We start from the raw sequence: 12,189 nt of genomic DNA, 5'->3' as shown, positions 1-12,189 counted from the left end.
ATGTTAGGTCTGTACCCTCCCCATTTCCTTTTTGAATGCCCCCCACTGCTCTTCTGTAGATTTCCCGACAAGTAACTCTTTCCGGTCTACCTTGGCCAGATCCTGCCTTATTTTACTAAAATTCGCTCTCCCCCAATCCAAAACCTTTTTTTGCAACTTGTCTATTTCTTTCTCCATAACAGGCTTAAATTGTACCATGTTGTGGTCGCTATCACCAAAATGCTCCCCCACCAATACATCAACCACCTGTCCAGCTTCATTCCCCAGAATTAGGTCCAGCACTGCACCCTCCCTTGTTGGATCCTCTACATATTGAGTGAAAAAGTTCTCCTGTATACATTTTAAGAACTCCACTCCATCTAAGCCCTTAACACGATGACTATCCCAATTAATGTTGGGAAAGTTGAAATCACCTAATATAATTACCCTATTATTTTTACACACCTCTGCGAATTGTGCACATATTTGCTCCTCAATGTTCTGCTGACTATCTGGGGGTCTATAATAAACACCTATATTGTGGCTGTCCCTTTTTTATTCCTAAACTCTACCCATAAAGCTTCATTTGATGCCCTCTCGAAGATACCATCTCTCCTTACTGCAGTAACTGACTCCTTAACTAATATTGCAATGTCCCCTTCTCTTTACCCTCTCTTCTGTCTCATCTGAAGATTCTATATCCCGGGATATTGAGCTGCCAATCCTGCCCCTCCCTCAACCATGTCTCCGTGATGGCTACTATATCACAATTCCACCTGTCAATCCTTGCCCTTAACTCATCCGTTTTACCTGTAATACTCCTGGCATTAAAGTAGAGGCCATTCATCCTGGTCTTACTCCTTTGAAACATACTTCCGCTGTATTCCCTCTGACTTGTTTACTTTCCTGTGTTTAGCTGTGTTCCTATTCTGCTAGGAGTCTGCGTCCCCTCCCCCTGCCAAATTAGTTTAAACTCCTCCCAACAGCACTAGCAAACCCGCCAGCAAGGATGTTAGTCCCCCTCTGGTTCCGATGCAGACTGTCCTGCTTGTACAGGTCCCACCTTCCCCAGAAACGGTCCCAGTGGTCCAGGAATCTAAAACCCTCCCTCCTGCACCAACTCTTAAGCCACGCATTCATCTGTGCTATTCTCCTATTTCTATACCTGCTAGAACGTGGCACTGGGAGTAATCCAGAGATTACAACCCGAGAGGTCCTGCTGTTTAGTCGACTGCCTAACTCCCTGAATTCTTGATGCAAGACCTTATCCCTCTTTCTACCTGTGTCATTGGTACCAACATGTACCATGACCTCTGCCTTATCACCCTCCCCCTTCAGGATGCCCTGCAGCCGTTCAGTGACATCCCGGACCCTGGCACCAGGGAGGCAACCCACCACCCTGGAGTCACGTTGACAGCCACAGTAGCGCCTATCTGTTCCCCTGACTACAGAATCCCCTATTACTATTGCTCTTCCTCTCTTTCCCCCTTCCTGTGCAGACAGGCTGCTTGTGGTGCCAGAAGCTTGGCTCTGTCCACACTCCCTGGAGGAATCAGCCTCCAAAATGGAATACTGATTTGAAAGTGGGATCCCAGGGGACTCCTGATCTACTTGCCTGTTTCTCTTGGACTGCCTGGTGGTCACCCATTCCCTTCATTCCTCAACTCCCTTCAGCTGCAGTGTGACCACCTCTCTAAACGTGCTATCCACGATGCTCTCAGACTCGCGGATGCTCCGCAGTGTTTCCAGCCACTGTTCCAGCTCTGAAACCCGAGCTTCCAGGAGCTGCAGCTGGACACACGTGCTGGTTCCGGGGACTGGAAATGTTCCCAGATTCCCACATGCAGCAAGAGGAGCAAACCATGGCTTTAAGCTCTCCTGCCATGACTGAACCCTTTCAATTTAAAACTTTAGAAGACTATTGTAATAAAAAAAAAAATCATCTAAGTCTTGTTAAAACAATGACTTACAATTCAATCCAGTTTGAAAAATACCGACCAGGACTTACTCACCAGTCAGCTGTGCTCTTTGGAAACTCTCGGCTCAACTCACGCTCTTTGAGGACAGGTAGGAAATGAAAGGAGCTCCTCGCTCCCTCCTCACTGAACTTCCTCAGTCACAAAACTCCCACTTTAGCACTCTAATGCAGCCCCAAGACAGCACTCCAGTGCAAACATTTAGTTTGTTTACACCTTCCTTTTGATCCAACGCGCATTCCTCATTGTGGAAATGTTTTTTTAAAATGTGCTGACGCCCCTTTCGTGCAACCACCCTTTAGGGAAGAAAGCATATTAAAACTTACACACATACATTATCCACACAATTTCTGCAACACTCCTTCAACTTAACAACTTAAGATGAAAGAAAGAAAACAAAGGAAATAAAGTGTATCAGTGGTCTTGGTCCTTCATTTAAATCTGCCAATCTTCAACCAGTGGCGTCTCTCAGGATTGGGGGAAGGAAAGGATAGTCTTTGAGTTTTTCACCCACAAGAACAATCGAATTGACAGTGCAGAGTATCATTACCTATCGTTCCCCCCTTAAAGGAACCCTTCTCTCTGTCTCCCCTTGCCAAAACAAAGTGTGTACTTTAACAGATTCTCATCCATTTTATACAGCCATCAAAACTTTAGAAGATCCTAAGATTATAAGAACTAGGAGCAGGAGTAGGCCGTCCGGCCCCTCGAGCCTGCTCCGCCATTCAATAATTCATGGCTGATCTTTTCGTGGACTCAGATCCACTTACCCGCGCTCCCACCGTATCCCTTAATTCCTTTATTGTTCAAAAAGATATCTACCTTAGCTTTAAAGACGTTTACTGAAGAAGCGTCAACTACTTCACTGGGCAAGGAATTCCATAGATTAACAACCCTCTGGGTGAAGAAGTTCCTTCTTAATTCAGTCCTAAATCTGCTCCCTCTAATCTTGAGGCTATGCCCTCTTGTCCTAGCTTCACCTGCCAGTGGAAACATCCTCTCTACTTGTATCTTATCTATTCCCTTCATGATTTTATATGTTTCTATAAGATCCCCCCTCATTCTTCTGAACTCCAATGAATATAATCCCAATCTACTCAGTCTCTCCTCATAAGCCAACCCCCTCAACTCCGGAATCAACCTAGTGAACCTCCTCTGCACCCTCTCCAGTGCCAGTATATCCTTTCTCAAGTAAGGAGACCAAAACTGCACACAGTACTCCAGGTGCGGCCTCACCAGTACCTTATACAGCTGCAACGTAACCTCTCTGCTTTTAAACTCAATCCCTTTAGCAATGAAGGACAAAATTCAATTTGCCTTCCTAATTACTTGCTGTACCTGCAGACCAACCTTCTGCGATTCATGCACAAGGACACCTAGGTCCCTCTGCATAGCAGCATGCTGCAACTTTTTACCATTCAAGTAATAATCCTTTTTACTGTTACTCCTACTGAAATGAATGACTTCACATTTATTAAGATTGTATTCCATCTGCCAGACCTTTGCCCACTCACTCAATGTATCTATGTTCCTCTGCAAAGTTTCACAGTCATCTGCACACTTTGCTCTGCCACTCATCTTAGTGTCATCTGTAAACTTTGACACCCTACACGTGGTCCCCAACTCCAAATCATCGATATAAATTGTAAATAATTGCGGTCCCAACATCGATCCCTGAGGCACATCATTAGTGACTGATTGCCAACCAGAATAGCACTCATTTATCCCCACTCTCTGCTTCCTGTTAGTCAACCAATCCTCTATCCATGCTAATACTTTACCCCTGACGCCATGCATCCTTATCTTATGCAGCAGCCTCTTGTGCGGCACCTTGTCGAAGGCCTTTTGGAAATCTAGGTACACCACATCCACTGGGTCCCCATTGTCCACCTTGCTTGTAATGTCTTCATAGAATTCCAAAAGATTTGTCAAGCATGACCTGCCCTTCATGAACCCATGCTGCGTCTGCCCAATGGGACAATTTCTATCGAGATGCCCTGCTATTTCTTCCTTGATAATAGACTCAAGCATCTTCCCCACTACAGAGGTTAAGCTAATCGGTCTATAATTCCCCATCTTTTGTCTACCTTCCTTTTTAAACAGTAGCGTCACATCTGCTGTTTTCCAATCAACTGGGACTACCCCAGAGTCCAGCGAATTTTGGAAAATTACCGTCAGTGCACCTGCTATTTCTCCCGCCATCTCTTTAGTACCCTGGGATGCATTCCATCAGGGCCAGGAGACTTATCAATCCTTAGCTCCATTAGCTTGCCCAACACTGCAGGACTAGGCCACTGCAGGTTAATAAGACATTAGTTCAGTGGCACAGATGGAGCTAACACAGACGAGGAAATCACAGTACACTAATATAATACATAAACAGAAACTTATGGACACAGAAGTTTTCTTTTTTATCTTCTCCAACAGTATTTTAATTTACTGTGGTGCTTCCAACTTAGTTCCTCCTACAAAAACAAGAAATGCTGGATTCACTCAGCAGGTCTGGCAGCATCTGTGGAAAGAGAAGCAGAGTTAACGTTTCGGGTCAGTGACCCTTCTTCGGAACTTAGTTCCTCCTAACCCTTCTCTGACTCCTGTCTATGTATGTTCAGGACAGTTCCCTAAAATGATAAAACAACACCACATTATTTACTGCTGACCTTGGATCATTTATCTTTCCTCATGACTGCGAAGCACCACACACCAACTTTCTTGGCCTTGTGTGCTCATGACACAGAGCTACAATACCCTTTTCCTTTTATTCTTCGTTTATTTGTTTTTTCTTTATCTTAGTTGACATTTTAGTTCCTTAAAAGTAACTTGTTAAATTACAGTGGACTTTTTGCATCTTAGTTACCCAAATTCAAATAACAGTGTTGCTGGGGTGACAGGTTTTGTTAATGTTCCATTGATTTCGTCCCAAAAGCAACATTTCTCTACATTCATAGAAACCACCGAGAATGCTTTTTTTAAAAGTTTTTCTAAATTTGATTTTCCCCTTTAACTTCAAAACATCTCTATCAGGGAAGACAGCATTTTAGATTAAACTCCAATTGTTTCTAAACAAATGTTAAAATCTTTTCAATATCTCCTTTATTTATCCTTACAATCAGTAAGATATGTCTTTAAACTGCAAGAAGCAAGAGTAGATTTCAAACTTTGGACCAATTAAAGGAAAGTGTTTAAAAACTTAACTTGGATTTCTGCCAGGCATTTCCAAGCCTTCAAGGCTGAAGCTTATCTCTTACAAAATTGTGCATTGCCATTTTACAGTTTCAAAACTGACTTTTAAAATAAAAATATAACACTACACCACAATGTTTAATTTAAAATATAGTTCAGCTTTTCTATCCATTGCTGGATGCACAATCTTAAATTGAAATGAGCACACTCAGCAATCACATTCGCACTTCCTTAATTCCATACAACTTAGAAATATTGATTCCTGTAATGGGTTATGAATTCAAAGTACCAAAAATCAGCATTAAATTCCCAGTGCCCAGTCCAAGGAACACACAGGTTTGACTAGTTCACACCCAAAACATGACTCAAGGTTCCCACAGAATGTGCAAGAATAGAACAAAAGAACAAGTAACAGACTAATACTTTCAACATTAAAGCCAGACAACAAAGAGTTAACGATTGTCCGCTCCACAGCACACAACCACACAGACGAGTAGAAGCTTCCAACATTCATGCAGATTTGAACAAAGACACAGTAACTTGTTTTTACTCACTTTTAGATTTCACTAAAGCATCTTGTTTAAATTGTCCATCTTACCCACTCTGGCTCTTGTCCTTCTAACACTTGCAACCTGTCTCTTTTCCTGAGTTAGCCTAACTAATTCAGACTATCCGGACTGACACATGGTAAGATAGCACTTGCATAATATAATTATTCTTTTTGTTTGTTCTTTCCGCCATTCTTTATACTTATCCGGGGTCCTCGAGGGATCCCAACCTTCCTGATCATTTTATCTAAAGCTTTTCTTGTTTTTGGCTGCCAAAAATTTGGTGAGTGACCCTTCGGATCCCCACTCTGGATCCTTATTTGCCCTGGCTGATGTTTTATAGTCTGACAGTTATTATTTGTGTGGGTACCCTACCCTATGATCTTTCCTACATGGAAAACAGACCTCTCGTTTCCGCTCCGATCGTTCTTACTTCGTCTGGCTAACCCCGAGAATGATATTACCTCCTCGTTTACCCAAGGAACTGTGATCCTGGTGCTGCGCTGTCTTTAGTTACTGCACCCATGGGCCCATCCTTTGGTTCGGATCCTCAAATTGGCTCGCTAGCTTCCCATCCCGAATCCCGACTTCCCTATCTAGTGGGTGGTAAAGCAAATGTACTCACCCGCTCTGAGGCCAACATTCAACCGGGCACTGCGACTGAGCCTTGAGGATCCTGCCAACTATGCCACATTGTTGTGAGGAAAATAACTGGTCTCGAGTCCACAGGATTAAAGAAATAAAGGTTTATTCAAACACCGGTGCAAGGGAGACATGCCTGGTGAAACAACCAGAAGCTTCTCAATGAAACGGAGTCTGTTGTACAAATTTATGGAATACAATAACAATTACTCATTTGTCCATGCTACCCCTGTTTCCCCCCCACCCCGACATATTCCAAAGCTGCAGCTTGATCAATAAACTGAAGTGTATTGTCTAACTAATCCACTCATCATCCCCCCGTGTCTCCTCCCCATTCCTGAGGGTTGGAGTTTTCACAGTTTATTATATCCTGTGCCTCCTGCAGTTGCAGTCAAGGACATGTTTACTCAGGTATAAAGACAATTAGAGTTCTGAGTTGTACAGCTTCCCATATCATTGCCACACATCCCATCATGCCCTGGTTCCCCACAACTACAGTGCTTCCATCTTCCTTCTAAGACTGTTAACGTATCCTAATGCTAAATAATCTACTAATATTGCCCTACTGGTCCCACTTCAGTGCCGCACTCTGTTTAAAGTGATGGCTTTTGAGTTGATAACCAGGGCATCATGTGATTGTCACCTGTAGATTTTGTGATCATTCTCTTATAGTAACTGGAGATCTGTCCAAATTGATCCACTAGAGTTCAATTCCACACTGTTTAAACAATTAAAACAAAAGTTCCTATTAAAAGGGAGTTCACTTTGCCCATGGAAAATCTTACAAAGAGTTACTCCAATAATGTTCACTGTTTTTTGGAGCTGATAGCATGGTGAAAATACTACTCAGAAACTTTAAACCTTGAAGTAAAGGAAGCTATGAAGTGACTTCATAAAAACTACAGTGAAATTAGTTACATCGTTAACTGGGCCTCTCTTCCGAAGAGACTAACTTCTTAGCTCATGCCGTGGAACTAAAGTAAAAGTAACTTGCATAAAAATGGAACTTTTGTACTCCTATCACCACTTAACTCCATGGAACTGATAGTTTGACTCAACTCAAACTAAGTAATTTTCAGTGGGCGTACACCCATGCCTGATTCTGAATAGCTGCTTGTGCCCTGCTTCCTTTGCTCCACCATGGGAATATTTATTCAGTCTACAATAACACTAATTCCCTTCCCAAAATTGCTATCTCTTTCCCTGTCTTTGAAGGCTTCCTTTTAAGAAAATCTTCTCAACCATGCCTTCTCCCTTATCCTTTACCCCAGTTTTTTTTTTGTCTGCTCACTGCTTATCATGGTTCTTTCTGAATGATATTTTAGATGAGAAAATCCATATAAATGCATTTTCAAAATTGCTGTCAATTACAATTCGGCTGATCAAGATTTATTTAGGTGAACTGCTGCATATTATAAAGCATGTAGCATAGGTTAGAAGCATATTGGCTTAGAAATTACACAATTTTCAGCATAATCTCTGTTTCATCAGTGTAGTCCTTCCCGCAAGTTGTTTCCAGGGTGAGCTGGGCAGCACAGTGGCGCAGTGGTTAGCACCGCAGCCTCACGGCTCCAGCGACCCGGGTTCAATTCCGGGTACTGCCTGTGTGGAGCTTGCAAGTTCTCCCTGTGTCTTTGTGGGTTTCCTCCGGGTGCTCTGGTTCCCTCCCACATGCCAAAGACTTGCAGGTTGATAGGTAAATTGGCTATTATAAATTGCCCCTAGTATAGGTAGGCGGTAGGGAAATACAGGGACAGGTGGGATGTGGTAGGAATATGGAATTAGTGTAGGATTAGTATAAATGGGTGGTTGATGGTCGGCACAGACTCGGTGGGCTGAAGGGCCTGTTTCAGTGCTGTATCTCTGGAAAAAAAAACAAACATGAGGAGTTTGTGAGCCTGAAGGTGTGGACTGTTTGGGTAGTAATCTCTGCAACTGGGAATTACTTTTTGAAGTTATTTGTCTGTTTCTGGAATCCTGCCTATACAGACCTGGAGTTTCTTCTCACTGCATCTGATCATGTGAGACCACTGGGACATTTACAAGTCTACCTCTTACCCAGAGCTAGGGCTTTCAGGAGCAGATGTGGATTGCTCTGTGCAATACCTTTCTATCCCATTATATTGCACCTTTTATCACAGTAAAACATCCCAAGGCACTTCACAGGAGCATTATCGAACAAAATTTGACAGCGAACCACATAAGGAGTTATTAGGGCAGATGAAGAGTTAAGTTTTAAGGAGCATCTTAATAGAGGAAAGAGGTGGAGAGATTTGGGGAGGGAATTCCCAGAGCTTTTAGGACTTGGCAGATGAAGGCATAGCTGCCGTTGGTAGAGCAATAAAATTGGGGCTGCTTCAGAGGCCAAAATTGGAGGAAGGCAGTTATATGGGAGAGTTGTAAGGTGTAAAGGAGAGTAAAGAAGTGTTTGAAGAGGATGGACCCCATTAGATATTACTCCACTCTTCCAAAATGCAGGTCACTTAATAAGTATTTGTGCTGCACTATGAAAATTACAGTCATACTCAAATTTAAGGGCACATGTCATTTCATATGGTCATCTCATGCAGCCTTGGGAGATTATTATAGCATCAGCCAAGGTGCAGTATGGGCATGTATATGTCAAGGGACTGTGCACTTTACAGAAAAGCTGGGGGAATTCTTCATCACAGCAAGACACCATTGAGATAGTCATCAAAGTCAACAACATGGAGGAGAGCATCATGGTGACCACACTCAGCAGATGCCTCTTTGACTGGTGGAAGGTCATTAGAGCACATCTTATCACTGAAGTATTCTGTTCTGCATAGCATATTCTACCTTTTGAGACCAGAGCCTTATTCCTTTCTTGCCTCCTTTCAAATAAACAAACACTCCCTCAATCCGGTACCCAGCCTAGAAATGACTGTCAGCCTCTTTGTCTCTACTGCTCATGTTCTACAAAACAGTTGCCCTCCAATCATTGCCAGGTTGCTCCTGACAGGGGTCTGCTGCTGAATACATCTATGGAGGCTTGTTCCTTCTGTGTTCTATTGCTGTGGTACTCTGAAGGGCAAGTTTGGAGGCCTGGTATGTGTTGCTGTTCTGAGCAACAGCAAAATTATGCAGGTCTACTCCAGTCATTACCATTCCATTGTGTCCTGGATAAGGCTGCCCCACCCCACCCAACCTCCCGTATCAGCAAGATGACTGGCAACTATCAGATCCTGAAAGCTCAGAGAAATGCAGGGCATTATCTATTCTCTCCCCTACAGCTGGAATCAGTTGTCCCTGGCCATTTCTAAGAAGGGGGTATGTTGCAGATTGCATTGAAATTGCAACAAAGAAAAAGCTCTTATTTGCCACAAATAAGAACCGTCAACTTGAGTAACATTGTCAGTTGCAGCATGTCCTTGGAAACTGACCTTGGAGCTAACGCATGGATGCAATGTTCCTTGAATAACTTTATTTTCAGTCTTGTAGCTACGTGTTCTAGATCCCATTACTCTGGATTTCATGGGGAGCCTTCTTTAGCCCTTGTTGGAAAGTTGGCAAATCCTCACCCAGCTTCCTCACGCTCTATGAATCACCTGGTCATTTCGTCATTAACACTATTCTTGCCCCCACCTGACCGCCCCCCCCCCCCCACATCCCATTAAATATATCTCAGCTGATGCATGGAGTGAAAGACCAAGTGGTGCAGGAAATAGATTTGAGGAGGTTGGGGAGGAGGAACGTGGGGCAGGAGGTCTCTGCGTGGAACTCATAAATGGGCTTAAATCCAAATTCTTCATCCGCCTCATTTTCATCCTCATCATTAGAGTTCACAGGAACTAGTTGAGTTTCTGTTCTTCATTATCATCGTCATCTTCCATCTTTTCCTTGTCATTGTCCTGTGCATACCATTACCATGTTAAATATACAGGAATGGAGGATGCAAGCTAAGCGTGGGCTATTGTGCCCCTTCAGATTAAGGAGATAAGAGTAGGGGTGGAAGCTTGTGGCTGCATGGTGCCTCACACAAATGCCACTGTGACAGTGTAGGTATTAAGGTGCTGACATTTTGCCATCTCCCACAGAAGAAGCAGCAAGCTACTCAACATACTCCATTGCTACATCCTCGTAGGTTTCTAGATTCGATGAATCAACTAGGGAACAGGCTATTTTGGGTCTAATATTGTGCAATGAGAGGTTTAATTACTAATCTTGTAGTAAAGGGGCCTCTAGATAGAGAAGAGTGATCATAAAATGATAGAATTTTATATTGAGTTTGAAGGTGGTCTGATTTTCTTTCAGTCTTTAGTTTATTTCTATTATGTTTAGTTAGTCTAATAAATAGGGCTATGAAGGTGCCCCTCAGACATGTGGAATGCACATCCTGTTCCATGTAGGAACTTCAGGGCACTTCCTATATACCGGATAACCACGTGTGGAGGAAACGTCGTCGGGTGGAGAAGCTCGGAAGGCGCTGTAGTTACTGCAGTACATCCGCAAGGCTAAAAGTTTCATGCATAGCACATTCCAGGAGGTGGTCATCCCACAGCTTAAGAGAGTGCAGCCAGAGAAGGAATGGGTGACAGCCAAACAGTCAAGGAAGACCAGGCATAGCGCAGGAATCCCTTCAGAGCATCCCATTCTCTAACTGATATTCAGTTCTGAATACTGGTGAGGGTGATCGTTCCTCAGGAGAGTACAATCAGAGCCAAGTCCGCAGCACTATCGGTGGCTGAGGTTCTGGGAATTTTATAGTTAGGTGATCAGACAGGCATTTCTGAGGCTGCATACGAATCCCAGGATTGTATGTTGCCTCCCTAGAGCCAGGTTCAAGGATGTCATTGAGCAGCTGTAGAGCACTATGAGGGGGCAGGGTGAACAGCCAGCGGTCGTGGTCCACATCAGTACCAACGACATAGTAGAAAGAGTTCCAGCAGGCAGCTTTAGGAAGCTGGAAAGAGATTTAAGAAGCAGAACCTCAGAGGTAGTAATCTGCAGGTTGACTTCCAATGCCAAGCACTGGTGAGTATAGAAATAGGAGGATAGGGCAGATGAATTCGTGGCTGGAGGTTGTGCAGGAGGGAGGTGTTTATATTCCTGGGACATTGGGGAGGTGGGACCTGTACAGGCTGAATGGGTTGCACCTCAACAGGGCTTGGACCAATGTCCTTGTGGGGTGTTTTGCTAGTGCTGTGGGAGAGGGTTTAAACTAATTCAGCAGGGGAGTGGAACCAGAATGTAGCATTAGAAAGGGGAAACAAGGTGCACAAAGGATTGGGAGAGACACTTGAGCACGGTTCCTTACTTGCCTGCTGCTACTGCAGTCTTCCGCTGAAATTTGCTTTTTAAAGGCTTAATTGTAATTTCCATGCAACACAGGCGCAGTGGTTAGCACCGCAGCCTCACAGCTCCAGCGAGCCGGGTTCAATTCTGGGTACTGCCTGTGTGGAGTTTGCAAGTTCTCCCTGTGTTTGCGTGGGTTTTCTCCGGGTGCTCCGGTTTCCTCCCACATGCCAAAGACTTGCAGGTTGATAGGTAAATTGGCCATTATAAATTGCCACTAGTATAGGTAGGTGGTAGGGAAATATAGGGACAGGTGGGGATGTGGTAGGAATATGAGATTAGTGTAGGATTAGTATAAATGGATGGTTGATGGTCAGCACAGACTCGGTGGGCCGAAGGGCCTGTTTCAGTGCTGTATCTCTAAAAAAAAAAAAACCAGCATGTTACAACTATTTTTTCACTATAACACGCATGCAAATAAACTGACCCATAAAATTGCAGTGTAAATACCTCTCTGGGCCATTGGCAGCTGAAACTTATTTTTCCTTGGTGCAACTCACATGAAATTTCTCGGCCATCATTTAGAGGACATTTAATTGCACTTA

General features: G+C 43.6%; 1 protein-coding gene across 1 annotated transcript in view; it reads left to right on the top strand.

Annotated features, from left to right (window-relative positions):
* LOC137377050 (uncharacterized) overlaps positions 1-12,189 on the top strand; it is a 76,157-nt gene that overhangs the window by 30,621 nt on the left and 33,347 nt on the right. The window lies entirely within an intron of this gene.

Source organism: Heterodontus francisci, chromosome 14 (assembly GCF_036365525.1).
Source record: "Heterodontus francisci isolate sHetFra1 chromosome 14, sHetFra1.hap1, whole genome shotgun sequence".
In the NCBI taxonomy this organism is placed as follows: Eukaryota; Metazoa; Chordata; class Chondrichthyes; order Heterodontiformes; family Heterodontidae; genus Heterodontus; species Heterodontus francisci.
This window is presented reverse-complemented; position numbering and strand designations above follow the sequence as displayed.